Genomic DNA, 15556 nt, shown 5'->3' with positions numbered 1-15556 from the left:
CCTATAATTTCTGGGTCGTTTCGAATTTTGATTGCAAAAGGCTCGTACACTATTACATATAGAAGGGGGGAAAGACTGCAACCTTGACGAACTCCTCTTGATATTAAAAAGGGGTCCGAAATATAATTGTTGACTATAACTGATGAACTAACATCAGTGTAGAAAATTGAAATCCATTTAATAAAATCAGGATGAAACCCGAATGATTCCAATGTTTTTAATATAAATTGATAATTAACCCTATCAAATGCCTTTTCTTGATCTAAGGATATAAATGCACATGATAATTCTTTTTGTTCTATGTAGTCACAGATATTTCGTATAAGGTGACCATTGTCAAATATAGATCGACCTTTAACTCCACATGTTTGATCCATGTGTATTATTTTGGACATGACATTTCCAAGTCGATTAGTAATAACTTTAGATAGAATTTTGTAGTCTAAATTTAATAGGGAGATAGGTCTCCAATTTTTCATATTATTTGAATTTTGAGGGTCCTTACATAGTAACGTAATGTAAGATAGTTTTTGTGAATCAGACAGAGTGTTTGATTCAAAGATCAAATTATATAAACGGACTAATGTGTCGCCTAAACATTCAAAGAACGTGACGTAAAACTCTTTTGTGAGACCGTCTGGTCCAGGTGATTTATTTGGCTCCATCGTATTTAAAGATTTCCAAATTTCTGCTTTAGTAATTGATCCAATGAGGAATTGGTTATCCTCAGCGTTTAACTGAGGTAACCCAGTTAAGAATTCTTCAGATAAATCTTCATCAATTGATTCAGGGGTAAAAAGATTTGAATAAAGCGTTTTAAAACAGTTTAAAATATCAACACTTGAGTTATAGGTCACGTTATTATACTCAATTTCAGTGATAGTTTTCTGGGAACCCTTTTTATTTTCTAATTGAAAAAAGAATTGGCTCGGTCTTTCGTTATTATCTAAAATTTTTGCTTTGCTCCTAATGACTGATCCTACATATTTTTCGTTTTGCAATTCCTTAATAGACATTCGGAGTTCTTGTAGTTGAAAGAGAAGTTCTTCATTATTGGATAAATCATATTTCTGTCTTAGATAGTGGTAGTCTTTCTTCAATGATTTAATTGCCGAGTTCTTAATTTTCAAAAGTTGTTTGGAATATCGAATGATTTCTTCTTTAAGTTTGAGTTTTGCTCATCCCAATATTCTAGTGTAATGTTATGATGTCTTAGTTCTCTCTGAATTAGGTCCGTAATGAGAGTTTTTAATGTGGTATGTTTTAAATGCGAGTTATTGCATTTTCAGTAACCGGTACCATATGATATTGATGAGTTGCATGCTATACTTAAAATTACTGCATCGTGGTCAGATTGAGTGAAGTTAACGATTGTCGAATTAATGATGAAATTTGCTATGTTTTTAGAAACATACAGTCGATCAAGTCTGCTCGCTAACAGTGGTAATGATTGGTCTAGTGTATTTCGATACCATGTGTACATTTTTGATGAGGGGTTCAGTTTGCGAAATGTGTCAATTAGTTTAAAGTTAGATATAAGAGATTTTAATGCTTGCACGGACTTGTCGCTGTAATTAGTTAGATTTCCTACCCGGTCAAGGTTAGAGTTGAGGACACAATTGAAGTCTCCTGCTAGAATGAGATTGTGTTGTCCCGTTAAATATGTGAATAATGAAGTAAAAAATTCACTTTTCTCCGAATCAGGGTTGGGGGCATATATATTTATGGCCCGATATGTTATATCATTATATTGAAAGTCAGCGCAAATTATTCTACCGTCAAAATCAGTTTCATATTTTAGAAAAGTTATGTTAGGATTAAAATTAATAATAGCAACTCCAGATGAACGACTCGAGCCAAAACTCCATATGGCACAACAACATTGCAATTTCTCTTGAATTTTTGAAGTAAGGGTTCTTTTTTCTACATGGGTTTCTTGTAGAAATACAAGGTCAATATGATGTGAAGATACCAAGTTTCTAATCTCGTATAGTTTTCGATCCGTGTTGGTTCGAAGGCCATTGCTGTTTAATGTAAGGACGTTAATTGTACTCATGTTATTTTTTATTGTGTTGGCATGTCCAGAATAAGTTAAAAATCGTTCATGCACGTGAAATAGGGCTGCTCTGTATACTCTAGGTGTACGGAGCGAGTCAGTCTGAGCTCGAGATGAGTAGAGTTCATTGTATATGGTGATACTATTCGTAACCAGAATTGACTTACTGAACAATAACATAATAGGGGTGGGTATATAATTAAGTAATAAAGTGTTATGGACGAAATATATGAACTATGAGATGAAGAAAGATGATAATTTGAATGTGACAAAGTATAATGGAGAATGAGAACAAACCTGATATTTTGGAAATAAGAACTTATAACCAGGAAACATCCTGAAATATTTAGTCCGTTAAACTTATTCCTTGTCCATTGTACTGTCCGTATATGTGCCCGGTCCATTTGATAGCCTCCATTGTCCGTGGGCGTTCCAGTTTCTTTCTCACATACCTCAGCAGGGCGTATTCCAACATTAAGAAGTTTGCACGTCCATATGTGAATCTTCTTCATTGTGGTTTTTTTTGGACCTCTTGGACGTGACCACTTGCCACGTGTATGTGTCCAAGTCAAATAGTTCTCTCTTATCCGATGATTTAGGTCCCTCCTCTGTATTTTCTGGGGCTACAGCTTTCTCATCATTTTGGGTTGATACTCCTTCCTCCGCCACTTCTGAAGCATTCGAAGAGGCGGAGGCGGTGGGGTGATCAACTGTACTCCTCTCTGTAGATATCGGCGCTGCTGATGTTGATGGTTTAGGTTGTGTTGTTTCGCGTGGTGCAGGTGGCTGGGGGACAACATGCCTTTCACTGTTTACTACAGATGCATAACTTGCACCTTTCTCGGGACAGTCTTTACGTAAATGACCTGATTGACGGCATCTAAGACAAATTGGGGGGCGCCCTTTCATGGTGATCAGCATCCCACACATTCCAAGTGACACAATGTGTGGTATGTTCCGGCTGTCAAATTCTGTGGTGCGAAGTTTGACTATCCTAGTGCCATTTTCGATCATCTTGTCCTTGGATATAATGGTTTTGTCCCTAGTTATCTCGAGAATCTGTCCATATTCCTTCAGGACCTCTTTGATGATATTATCATTGACAAAAAGGGGCAGCCAGTGTACTCTAAGATCTATTATCAGATTTGCGATGTATTTAATACCGTCTCCGGTAACTCCTTTTGCTTTCTCTTGCGAACGGAGAACAGCATGCCATGGGGTGTTTTCACCTTCTCTGTAAAACCCTTCAAGGTCAGTAATCTCTACACCAGCAAGTTCCAGTTTCCTGAGCGCATCTTCTCGAGACATACGACCCTCAATTCGTACTGTACGAAGATAAACATCACTGTTGACATAGTTTGAGACGTTCACTTCACAACGGCGATACATTTTAAATGAACGTGGAATGTTAACTCAAAATGATTTTGAGAACTACTCTGTTTTGGATGAGCTTACGCGTGAGCTGATCACGGTACTCCCTGGTCCAGGTAAGTATGATTTCTTGACGTTTACTGACGTTTATCAACTGACATTTGTGTCTGGAGTAGGAAGTGTGCCTCTAAGTAATGAAAACAAATTAAAACGATTCAGGGCCATGGTACTGCTGATGTCTTAGTATTCCGAATAACTTTATAGCTTATGTTTCAACATTACAAAAGTAACTGAAATGTCTTCAAATAGTCCTTTATTTGCAATTTCAGTTTCTTTTACGGTGGATATATGCTATATAGGTTTGCTCGGACGGCAGGGGATAGTTTCGTATATTGGCCCCTGGCAAATTTCTTAACTTGAGGCAACGGTGCGTATTTTTCAGCTATTATGGTTTTTTAATTAAATATATGGATACATTTTTCAATTCCGCGTTTCGGGCTTGTCTTGTTCTTGAAACTGATATCAGCCATTGACCTCCCATAGTTACTTCACAGCAAGTTGACAGTGAAATAGCAATAGTCGTCTAGCAAGAACTATGGTCAATCACATCCAGCTGTTTAGTACACAATGCTTTCCCGAACTGTTACGTAGGGAAAGGGATTGTGTTTGCACTGGCAAGATCGCTTGGTGTCATAAATGAAAAATGCAGGTATAAATTTGAGGTTGCAGTGCATCAACCTCTTTTGCTATGAACCACTGCAAATCGACTTGTCAGGTCAAAGGAATACTACTATTTGTTTCCTCTGTTTTATTAAATTTGAAATCTTTGTGCCACTGATTGGCCAGCTACGCTTCGCCGTACTCCGAGTCTAGAAGCTTTGGATTGTTGAAAGTGCTGCTGATACAGAAGTAACTGGTGATGCAGATGATCTCTACAATGAGACTTATGATGAAGCTGTCACTGCTTTTGATAAGGACAACAAGCTTGCTGTATTAACGAAGTTGTTCCTGTTATTTGAAGATATTGTTTCTCTCTCTCTCTCTCTCTCTCTCACTCTCTCTCTCTCTCTCTCTCTCTCTACTGCAGAGAAGTTCTGTGAAAATAAAACTTGATTTTCGTCGAATCCAGTAAGCATGTTTCCATTTATTTCTCTTTCTTTCTTTCTTTCTCTCACAAATATGCTGGATCGCTGTTACTCAAAGATATTTCACACGTTCGTTGTGAGATGGCTCTTTGAAAGTTGTTTGTTGTAGGGTTTAATGCCATTTTTCAGCACAAGATAGGCTATGCATGGCAGGCAATATAAATGGTGGAGGAAGAACCCGGGAGAAGAAAACTGAACGGAAAGAACTCCCGACCCATGATAACATACTGGCAAGCTTTCTCTGATAACCACATGGGCCAAATCCGAAACTCAAACACACGCAGACAGGTGAGATGGCCGCGATCCGTAATGGTGGGCTATTTAGACCACCCGGGTACCCACCCCTTGAAAGAGCAGTGTAAGAAATAATAACATTATCGATTGGCACGTGCTAATCAGAGACATCCAGACTAATTTTGTCATAAGCTTGAGATTATTGGTTATTTTTAATTGAATTATCAGGGGTTAGCGCGAACGCAGACCCCACACTAATAAATAACGACCCCGAGTCACCCACATTTGGGGTGATCGCAGGTTTCAGCCCAACCGAAGTGCAATGGAAAGGCCTCATCCTGGGGAAACCGCCTAGCTGATCACGGTACTCCCTGGTCCAGGTAAGTATGATTTCTTGACGTTTATTGACGTTTATCAACTGACGTTTGTGTCTGGAGTAGGAAGTGTGCCTCTAAGTAATGAAAATAAATTAAAACGATTCAGGGCCATGGTACTGCTGATGTCTTAGTATTCCGAATAACTTTATAGCTTATGTTTCAACATTACAAAAGTAACTGAAATGTCTTCAAATAGTCCTTTATTTGCAATTTCAGTTTCTTTTACGGTGGATATATGCTATATAGGTTTGCTCGGACGGCAGGGGATAGTTTCGTATATTGGCCCCTGGCAAATTTCTTAACTTCTTTCGACGGTGCGTATTTTTCAGCTATTATGGTTTTTTAATTAAATATATGGATACATTTTTCAATTCCGCGTTTCGGGCTTGTCTTGTTCTTGAAACTGATATCAGCCATTGACCTCCCATAGTTACTTCACAGCAAGTTGACAGTGAAATAGCAATAGTCGTCTAGCAAGAACTATGGTCAATCACATCCAGCTGTTTAGTACACAATGCTTTCCCGAACTGTTACGTAAGGAAAGGGATTGTGTTTGCACTGGCAAGATCGCTTGGTGTCATAAATGAAAAATGCAGGTATAAATTTGAGGTTGCAGTGCATCAATCTCTTTTGCTATGAACCACTGCAAATCGACTTGTCAGGTCAAAGGAATACTACTATTTGTTTCCTCTGTTTTATTAAATTTGAAATCTTTGTGCCACTGATTGGCCAGCTACGCTTCGTCTTACTCCGAGTCTAGAAGCTTTGGATTGTTGAAAGTGCTGCTGATACAGAAGTAACTGGTGATGCAGATGATCTCTACAATGAGACTTATGATGAAGCTGTCACTGCTTTTGATAAGGACAACAAGCTTGCTGTATTAACGAAGTTGTTCCTGTTATTTGAAGATATTGTTTCTCTCTCTCTCTCTCTCTCTCTCCCTCTCTCTCTCTCTCTACTGCAGAGAAGTTCTGTGAAAATAAAACTTGATTTTCGTCGAATCCAGTAAGCATGTTTCCATTTATTTCTCTTTCTTTCTTTCTTTCTCTCACAAATATGCTGGATCGCTGTTACTCAAAGATATTTCACACGTTCGTTGTGAGATGGCTCTTTGAAAGTTGTTTGTTGTAGGGTTTAATGCCATTTTTCAGCACAAGATAGGCTATGCATGGCAGGCAATATAAATGGTGGAGGAAGAACCCGGGAGAAGAAAACTGAACGGAAAGAACTCCCGACCCATGATAACATACTGGCAAGCTTTCTCTGATAACCACATGGGCCAAATCCGAAACTCAAACACACGCAGACAGGTGAGATGGCCGCGATCCGTAATGGTGGGCTATTTAGACCACCCGGGGTACCCACCCCTTGAAAGAGCAGTGTAAGAAATAATAACATTATCGATTGGCACGTTCTAATCAGAGACATCCAGACTAATTTTGTCATAAGCTTGAGATTATTGGTTATTTTTAATTGAATTATCAGGGGTTAGCGCGAACGCAGACCCCCACACTAATAAATAACGACCCCGAGTCACCCACATTTTGGGGTGATCGCAGGTTTCAGCCCAACCGAAGTGCAATGGAAAGGCCTCATCCTGGGGAAACCGCCTAGCTGATCACGGTACTCCCTGGTCCAGGTAAGTATGATTTCTTGACGTTTACTGACGTTTATCAACTGACATTTGTGTCTGGAGTAGGAAGTGTGCCTCTAAGTAATGAAAATAAATTAAAACGATTCAGGGCCATGGTACTGCTGATGTCTTAGTATTCCGAATAACTTTATAGCTTATGTTTCAACATTACAAAAGTAACTGAAATGTCTTCAAATAGTCCTTTATTTGCAATTTCAGTTTCTTTTACGGTGGATATATGCTATATAGGTTTGCTCGGACGGCAGGGGATAGTTTCGTATATTGGCCCCTGGCAAATTTCTTAACTTGAGGCAACGGTGCGTATTTTTCAGCTATTATGGTTTTTTAATTAAATATATGGATACATTTTTCAATTCCGCGTTTCGGGCTTGTCTTGTTCTTGAAACTGATATCAGCCATTGACCTCCCATAGTTACTTCACAGCAAGTTGACAGTGAAATAGCAATAGTCGTCTAGCAAGAACTATGGTCAATCACATCCAGCTGTTTAGTACACAATGCTTTCCCGAACTGTTACGTAGGGAAAGGGATTGTGTTTGCACTGGCAAGATCGCTTGGTGTCATAAATGAAAAATGCAGGTATAAATTTGAGGTTGCAGTGCATCAACCTCTTTTGCTATGAACCACTGCAAATCGACTTGTCAGGTCAAAGGAATACTACTATTTGTTTCCTCTGTTTTATTAAATTTGAAATCTTTGTGCCACTGATTGGCCAGCTACGCTTCGCCGTACTCCGAGTCTAGAAGCTTTGGATTGTTGAAAGTGCTGCTGATACAGAAGTAACTGGTGATGCAGATGATCTCTACAATGAGACTTATGATGAAGCTGTCACTGCTTTTGATAAGGACAACAAGCTTGCTGTATTAACGAAGTTGTTCCTGTTATTTGAAGATATTGTTTCTCTCTCTCTCTCTCTCTCTCTCTCTCTCTCTCTCTCTCTCTCTACTGCAGAGAAGTTCTGTGAAAATAAAACTTGATTTTCGTCGAATCCAGTAAGCATGTTTCCATTTATTTCTCTTTCTTTCTTTCTTTCTCTCACAAATATGCTGGATCGCTGTTACTCAAAGATATTTCACACGTTCGTTGTGAGATGGCTCTTTGAAAGTTGTTTGTTGTAGGGTTTAATGCCTTTTTGCAGCACAAGATAGGTTATGCATGGCAGGCAATATAAATGGTGGAGGAAGAACCCGGGAGAAGAAAACTGAACGGAAAGAACTCCCGACCCATGATAACATACTGGCAAGCTTTCTCTGATAACCACATGGGCCAAATCCGAAACTCAAACACACGCAGACAGGTGAGATGGCCGCGATCCGTAATGGTGGGCTATTTAGACCACCCGGGGTACCCACCCCTTGAAAGAGCAGTGTAAGAAATAATAACATTATCGATTGGCACGTGCTAATCAGAGACATCCAGACTAATTTTGTCATAAGCTTGAGATTATTGGTTATTTTTAATTGAATTATCAGGGGTTAGCGCGAACGCAGACCCCCACACTAATAAATAACGACCCCGAGTCACCCACATTTGGGGTGATCGCAGGTTTCAGCCCAACCGAAGTGCAATGGAAAGGCCTCATCCTGGGGAAACCTTTTTTTTTATTTTTCATAAAATCTTTATTCAGTATTTAGATGTTAAAATATATAAGCGAATCCTATACTACAATCTTCACCCATACATGTTCTTCCCACTTATCCGTTCAAGCCTAAACACACAGACACATACATACACGTTGACGTGCACATTTACCATGCATGCATTTAAAATCGCTTATATGTACAAGAACGTACAAAATTGTTGAACGCATATCTCCTAGGTGAAGAAAAAAAAATGAAATAAATAAATACAATTATACATAATACATTTGTATGCCATATATATATATACACAAACACATACACATATATATATTTAGTTTGTCAGTCATATAATAATTTCATACAGAGATGGAAATATTGAAATTATAAATTAGTTTGTAATATAACCGACATTATATTATTGTAAATGCAAGATGTATTCAAAGTGATTTAAGCACTATACCTCTTGTAAACCTGTTTGACAAGTGAATTGCTGTAAAAGCTCGTGGGATGAAATGCAGAATGTTAGCACGTGCGGCTGGAAGTATTACTACACTAAACGTGCATACCGGTAGACGTGGATTAAAACATGGTTACAGCAGGGCTGTGTAGTGAGAGCTACGAAGAAATCCTAAAAGTATATATAATTGGATTTATCTAATATGAAAGGTATGTTGTATTATTCTAGACTTGTGTCAATTACTAATTCAAGATTGAATAGAGAACAGAATAATCCAGCTAAGCACCATTTGTCTATAAAATGAACTAAGTTAAGCCTGGAATAGTCAGTTCTGATTCTACATTTTAATCTTGAGAGAAAGAAGGATAACAAGGTGTTGCTGGTTACCACTTCTTTATAATAATATGCTCGTATACGTTTAATCCATATAGCATATTTATATTCAGCGCATAATAAAAGGCACAAGTCCTCGAATTCAGGTTTCGGGAACGAGGCCCCATTCGGGATAAGACCGAATTTAAGGAATGTATAAAAGGTATTGAAGGAGTTTCTTGAAAGTGTTTTCAACCATTTGATAATTAGCTGTTGTAAGGGGAGTATTAATTTGCATTCGAAGAATAAATGATCAGTCATTTCAATGTCACCGCAAAAAGTGCATAACTTAGATTTGGAAATCTTCTTTAAGAACATGTTGTAGTTAACGGGTAAAATATCATGTATTATTTTAAAACACACATCTCTAGTGATGGGGTCTAAAAATTTATTATGCAAATTTTTCCAAATGTTGCCGAAATTTAAATCGTATAATTTGGTTATTTTGGGTTCAAGAACATAGATTTGTAACTGTCGTTGATAAAAATATTTTGTGGGGACATGACCAAACTCGAGATCAGGATTATTTTCAAGAAATGTTTTGAAAATGGTCATACATTTTTGATAAAATTCAGGTACATATAGCGTATGAGTAAATTTGTTAAGGCCTAAATTAGGGTTGAAAGACCTTAATTGTAAACCGATCCAATACCTTGCAAAATCTTTCCATTTGGCTGAATACTCATCGTCGAGTAATTTTTGTATATGTTGTATACGTATTGCTTGGATTTTACATCTCAAATGGGTGATGTTTAAACCCCCGTCGTATAGGGGGTTGATACATACGGCTCTAGCAAGCGGTTCAAATTTAGAATTCCACAAAAATGTGAAGATATTCCTATTTATTAAAATTTCATAGTGTTTAGGTAGATTAGCCACGGTTGCAGTATACCAAATTTTGCTGCAAGCTAAAAGGTTAATAACATGGGATTTAGAAATGAGAGGTAAATTTCTACGTTTCCATAGTAATAGTGTATTCATAAACTTAGTAACATTTTTATTCCAGTGATCATCGTGACTTACATCATTGCCAAAATGAAACCCTACAATTTTTTGTTTGTCGATCCAAGAAATGCCAAAGGGGTGATCACTGCGGTTACGCCATTTACCCATGAACATGCCGTTGGATTTGCTGTAATTTACCTTAGCACCAGAAGCGCGATCGTACATGCGAGACCAAAATAAATATCGTTCGATCGATTTGTCCGTGCAACAGAAACCTGTACTATCATCCGCGTAGAGAGAGATCTTACAGGCCTCTGCTGCACCAGGCACCTTAATACCTATAATTTCTGGGTCGTTTCGAATTTTGATTGCAAAAGGCTCGTACACTATTACATATAGAAGGGGGGAAAGACTGCAACCTTGACGAACTCCTCTTGATATTAAAAAGGGGTCCGAAATATAATTGTTGACTATAACTGATGAACTAACATCAGTGTAGAAAATTGAAATCCATTTAATAAAATCAGGATGAAACCCGAATGATTCCAATGTTTTTAATATAAATTGATAATTAACCCTATCAAATGCCTTTTCTTGATCTAAGGATATAAATGCACATGATAATTCTTTTTGTTCTATGTAGTCACAGATATTTCGTATAAGGTGACCATTGTCAAATATAGATCGACCTTTAACTCCACATGTTTGATCCATGTGTATTATTTTGGACATGACATTTCCAAGTCGATTAGTAATAACTTTAGATAGAATTTTGTAGTCTAAATTTAATAGGGAGATAGGTCTCCAATTTTTCATATTATTTGAATTTTGAGGGTCCTTACATAGTAACGTAATGTAAGATAGTTTTTGTGAATCAGACAGAGTGTTTGATTCAAAGATCAAATTATATAAACGGACTAATGTGTCGCCTAAACATTCAAAGAACGTGACGTAAAACTCTTTTGTGAGACCGTCTGGTCCAGGTGATTTATTTGGCTCCATCGTATTTAAAGATTTCCAAATTTCTGCTTTAGTAATTGATCCAATGAGGAATTGGTTATCCTCAGCGTTTAACTGAGGTAACCCAGTTAAGAATTCTTCAGATAAATCTTCATCAATTGATTCAGGGGTAAAAAGATTTGAATAAAGCGTTTTAAAACAGTTTAAAATATCAACACTTGAGTTATAGGTCACGTTATTATACTCAATTTCAGTGATAGTTTTCTGGGAACCCTTTTTATTTTCTAATTGAAAAAAGAATTGGCTCGGTCTTTCGTTATTATCTAAAATTTTTGCTTTGCTCCTAATGACTGATCCTACATATTTTTCGTTTTGCAATTCCTTAATAGACATTCGGAGTTCTTGTAGTTGAAAGAGAAGTTCTTCATTATTGGATAAATCATATTTCTGTCTTAGATAGTGGTAGTCTTTCTTCAATGATTTAATTGCCGAGTTCTTAATTTTCAAAAGTTGTTTGGAATATCGAATGATTTCTTCTTTAAGTTTGAGTTTTGCTCATCCCAATATTCTAGTGTAATGTTATGATGTCTTAGTTCTCTCTGAATTAGGTCCGTAATGAGAGTTTTTAATGTGGTATGTTTTAAATGCGAGTTATTGCATTTTCAGTAACCGGTACCATATGATATTGATGAGTTGCATGCTATACTTAAAATTACTGCATCGTGGTCAGATTGAGTGAAGTTAACGATTGTCGAATTAATGATGAAATTTGCTATGTTTTTAGAAACATACAGTCGATCAAGTCTGCTCGCTAACAGTGGTAATGATTGGTCTAGTGTATTTCGATACCATGTGTACATTTTTGATGAGGGGTTCAGTTTGCGAAATGTGTCAATTAGTTTAAAGTTAGATATAAGAGATTTTAATGCTTGCACGGACTTGTCGCTGTAATTAGTTAGATTTCCTACCCGGTCAAGGTTAGAGTTGAGGACACAATTGAAGTCTCCTGCTAGAATGAGATTGTGTTGTCCCGTTAAATATGTGAATAATGAAGTAAAAAATTCACTTTTCTCCGAATCAGGGATGGGGGCATATATATTTATGGCCCGATATGTTATATCATTATATTGAAAGTCAGCGCAAATTATTCTACCGTCAAAATCAGTTTCATATTTTAGAAAAGTTATGTTAGGATTAAAATTAATAATAGCAACTCCAGATGAACGACTCGAGCCAAAACTCCATATGGCACAACAACATTGCAATTTCTCTTGAATTTTTGAAGTAAGGGTTCTTTTTTCTACATGGGTTTCTTGTAGAAATACAAGGTCAATATGATGTGAAGATACCAAGTTTCTAATCTCGTATAGTTTTCGATCCGTGTTGGTTCGAAGGCCATTGCTGTTTAATGTAAGGACGTTAATTGTACTCATGTTATTTTTTATTGTGTTGGCATGTCCAGAATAAGTTAAAAATCGTTCATGCACGTGAGATAGGGCTGCTCTGTATACTCTAGGTGTACGGAGCGAGTCAGTCTGAGCTCGAGATGAGTAGAGTTCATTGTATATGGTGATACTATTCGTAACCAGAATTGACTTACTGAACAATAACATAATAGGGGTGGGTATATAATTAAGTAATAAAGTGTTATGGACGAAATATATGAACTATGAGATGAAGAAAGATGATAATTTGAATGTGACAAAGTATAATGGAGAATGAGAACAAACCTGATATTTTGGAAATAAGAACTTATAACCAGGAAACATCCTGAAATATTTAGTCCGTTAAACTTATTCCTTGTCCATTGTACTGTCCGTATATGTGCCCGGTCCATTTGATAGCCTCCATTGTCCGTGGGCGTTCCAGTTTCTTTCTCACATACCTCAGCAGGGCGTATTCCAACATTAAGAAGTTTGCACGTCCATATGTGAATCTTCTTCATTGTGGTTTTTTTTGGACCTCTTGGACGTGACCACTTGCCACGTGTATGTGTCCAAGTCAAATAGTTCTCTCTTATCCGATGATTTAGGTCCCTCCTCTGTATTTTCTGGGGCTACAGCTTTCTCATCATTTTGGGTTGATACTCCCTCCTCCGCCACTTCTGAAGCATTCGAAGAGGCGGAGGCGGTGGGGTGATCAACTGTACTCCTCTCTGTAGATATCGGCGCTGCTGATGTTGATGGTTTAGGTTGTGTTGTTTCGCGTGGTGCAGGTGGCTGGGGGACAACATGCCTTTCACTGTTTACTACAGATGCATAACTTGCACCTTTCTCGGGACAGTCTTTACGTAAATGACCTGATTGACGGCATCTAAGACAAATTGGGGGGCGCCCTTTCATGGTGATCAGCATCCCACACATTCCAAGTGACACAATGTGTGGTATGTTCCGGCTGTCAAATTCTGTGGTGCGAAGTTTGACTATCCTAGTGCCATTTTCGATCATCTTGTCCTTGGATATAATGGTTTTGTCCCTAGTTATCTCGAGAATCTGTCCATATTCCTTCAGGACCTCTTTGATGATATTATCATTGACAAAAAGGGGCAGCCAGTGTACTCTAAGATCTATTATCAGATTTGCGATGTATTTAATACCGTCTCCGGTAACTCCTTTTGCTTTCTCTTGCGAACGGAGAACAGCATGCCATGGGGTGTTTTCACCTTCTCTGTAAAACCCTTCAAGGTCAGTAATCTCTACACCAGCAAGTTCCAGTTTCCTGAGCGCATCTTCTCGAGACATACGACCCTCAATTCGTACTGTACGAAGATAAACATCACTGTTGACATAGTTTGAGACGTTCACTTCACAACGGCGATACATTTTAAATGAACGTGGAATGTTAACTCAAAATGATTTTGAGAACTACTCTGTTTTGGATGAGCTTACGCGTGAGCTGATCACGGTACTCCCTGGTCCAGGTAAGTATGATTTCTTGACGTTTACTGACGTTTATCAACTGACATTTGTGTCTGGAGTAGGAAGTGTGCCTCTAAGTAATGAAAACAAATTAAAACGATTCAGGGCCATGGTACTGCTGATGTCTTAGTATTCCGAATAACTTTATAGCTTATGTTTCAACATTACAAAAGTAACTGAAATGTCTTCAAATAGTCCTTTATTTGCAATTTCAGTTTCTTTTACGGTGGATATATGCTATATAGGTTTGCTCGGACGGCAGGGGATAGTTTCGTATATTGGCCCCTGGCAAATTTCTTAACTTGAGGCAACGGTGCGTATTTTTCAGCTATTATGGTTTTTTAATTAAATATATGGATACATTTTTCAATTCCGCGTTTCGGGCTTGTCTTGTTCTTGAAACTGATATCAGCCATTGACCTCCCATAGTTACTTCACAGCAAGTTGACAGTGAAATAGCAATAGTCGTCTAGCAAGAACTATGGTCAATCACATCCAGCTGTTTAGTACACAATGCTTTCCCGAACTGTTACGTAGGGAAAGGGATTGTGTTTGCACTGGCAAGATCGCTTGGTGTCATAAATGAAAAATGCAGGTATAAATTTGAGGTTGCAGTGCATCAACCTCTTTTGCTATGAACCACTGCAAATCGACTTGTCAGGTCAAAGGAATACTACTATTTGTTTCCTCTGTTTTATTAAATTTGAAATCTTTGTGCCACTGATTGGCCAGCTACGCTTCGCCGTACTCCGAGTCTAGAAGCTTTGGATTGTTGAAAGTGCTGCTGATACAGAAGTAACTGGTGATGCAGATGATCTCTACAATGAGACTTATGATGAAGCTGTCACTGCTTTTGATAAGGACAACAAGCTTGCTGTATTAACGAAGTTGTTCCTGTTATTTGAAGATATTGTTTCTCTCTCTCTCTCTCTCTCTCTCTCTCTCTCTCTCTCTCTCTCTACTGCAGAGAAGTTCTGTGAAAATAAAACTTGATTTTCGTCGAATCCAGTAAGCATGTTTCCATTTATTTCTCTTTCTTTCTTTCTTTCTCTCACAAATATGCTGGATCGCTGTTACTCAAAGATATTTCACACGTTCGTTGTGAGATGGCTCTTTGAAAGTTGTTTGTTGTAGGGTTTAATGCCTTTTTGCAGCACAAGATAGGTTATGCATGGCAGGCAATATAAATGGTGGAGGAAGAACCCGGGAGAAGAAAACTGAACGGAAAGAACTCCCGACCCATGATAACATACTGGCAAGCTTTCTCTGATAACCACATGGGCCAAATCCGAAACTCAAACACACGCAGACAGGTGAGATGGCCGCGATCCGTAATGGTGGGCTATTTAGACCACCCGGGGTACCCACCCCTTGAAAGAGCAGTGTAAGAAATAATAACATTATCGATTGGCACGTGCTAATCAGAGACATCCAGACTAATTTTGTCATAAGCTTGAGATTATTGGTTATTTTTAATTGAATTAT

At 38.0% G+C, this 15556-nt stretch overlaps 3 non-coding genes across 3 annotated transcripts; all 3 read right to left on the bottom strand.

Annotated features, from left to right (window-relative positions):
• Window positions 1-5031: 5031 nt before the first annotated feature.
• LOC149772101 (U1 spliceosomal RNA) lies at window positions 5032-5194 on the bottom strand. The gene has a single exon (XR_016417918.1). It is a non-coding gene; the product is annotated as a U1 spliceosomal RNA (small nuclear RNA).
• A 1471-nt stretch (window positions 5195-6665) lies between these two features.
• LOC149772100 (U1 spliceosomal RNA) lies at window positions 6666-6830 on the bottom strand. Its single transcript, XR_016417888.1, has one exon. It is a non-coding gene; the product is annotated as a U1 spliceosomal RNA (small nuclear RNA).
• A 1475-nt stretch (window positions 6831-8305) lies between these two features.
• On the bottom strand, window positions 8306-8466 carry LOC149772099 (U1 spliceosomal RNA). The gene has a single exon (XR_016417986.1). It is a non-coding gene; the product is annotated as a U1 spliceosomal RNA (small nuclear RNA).
• Between the last annotated feature and the right edge of the window lie 7090 nt (window positions 8467-15556).

This window comes from Sinohyriopsis cumingii, unplaced genomic scaffold (assembly GCF_028554795.1).
Source record: "Sinohyriopsis cumingii isolate HCF-2022 unplaced genomic scaffold, ASM2855479v2 utg001517l, whole genome shotgun sequence".
Classification (NCBI taxonomy): Eukaryota; Metazoa; Mollusca; class Bivalvia; order Unionida; family Unionidae; genus Sinohyriopsis; species Sinohyriopsis cumingii.
This window is presented reverse-complemented; position numbering and strand designations above follow the sequence as displayed.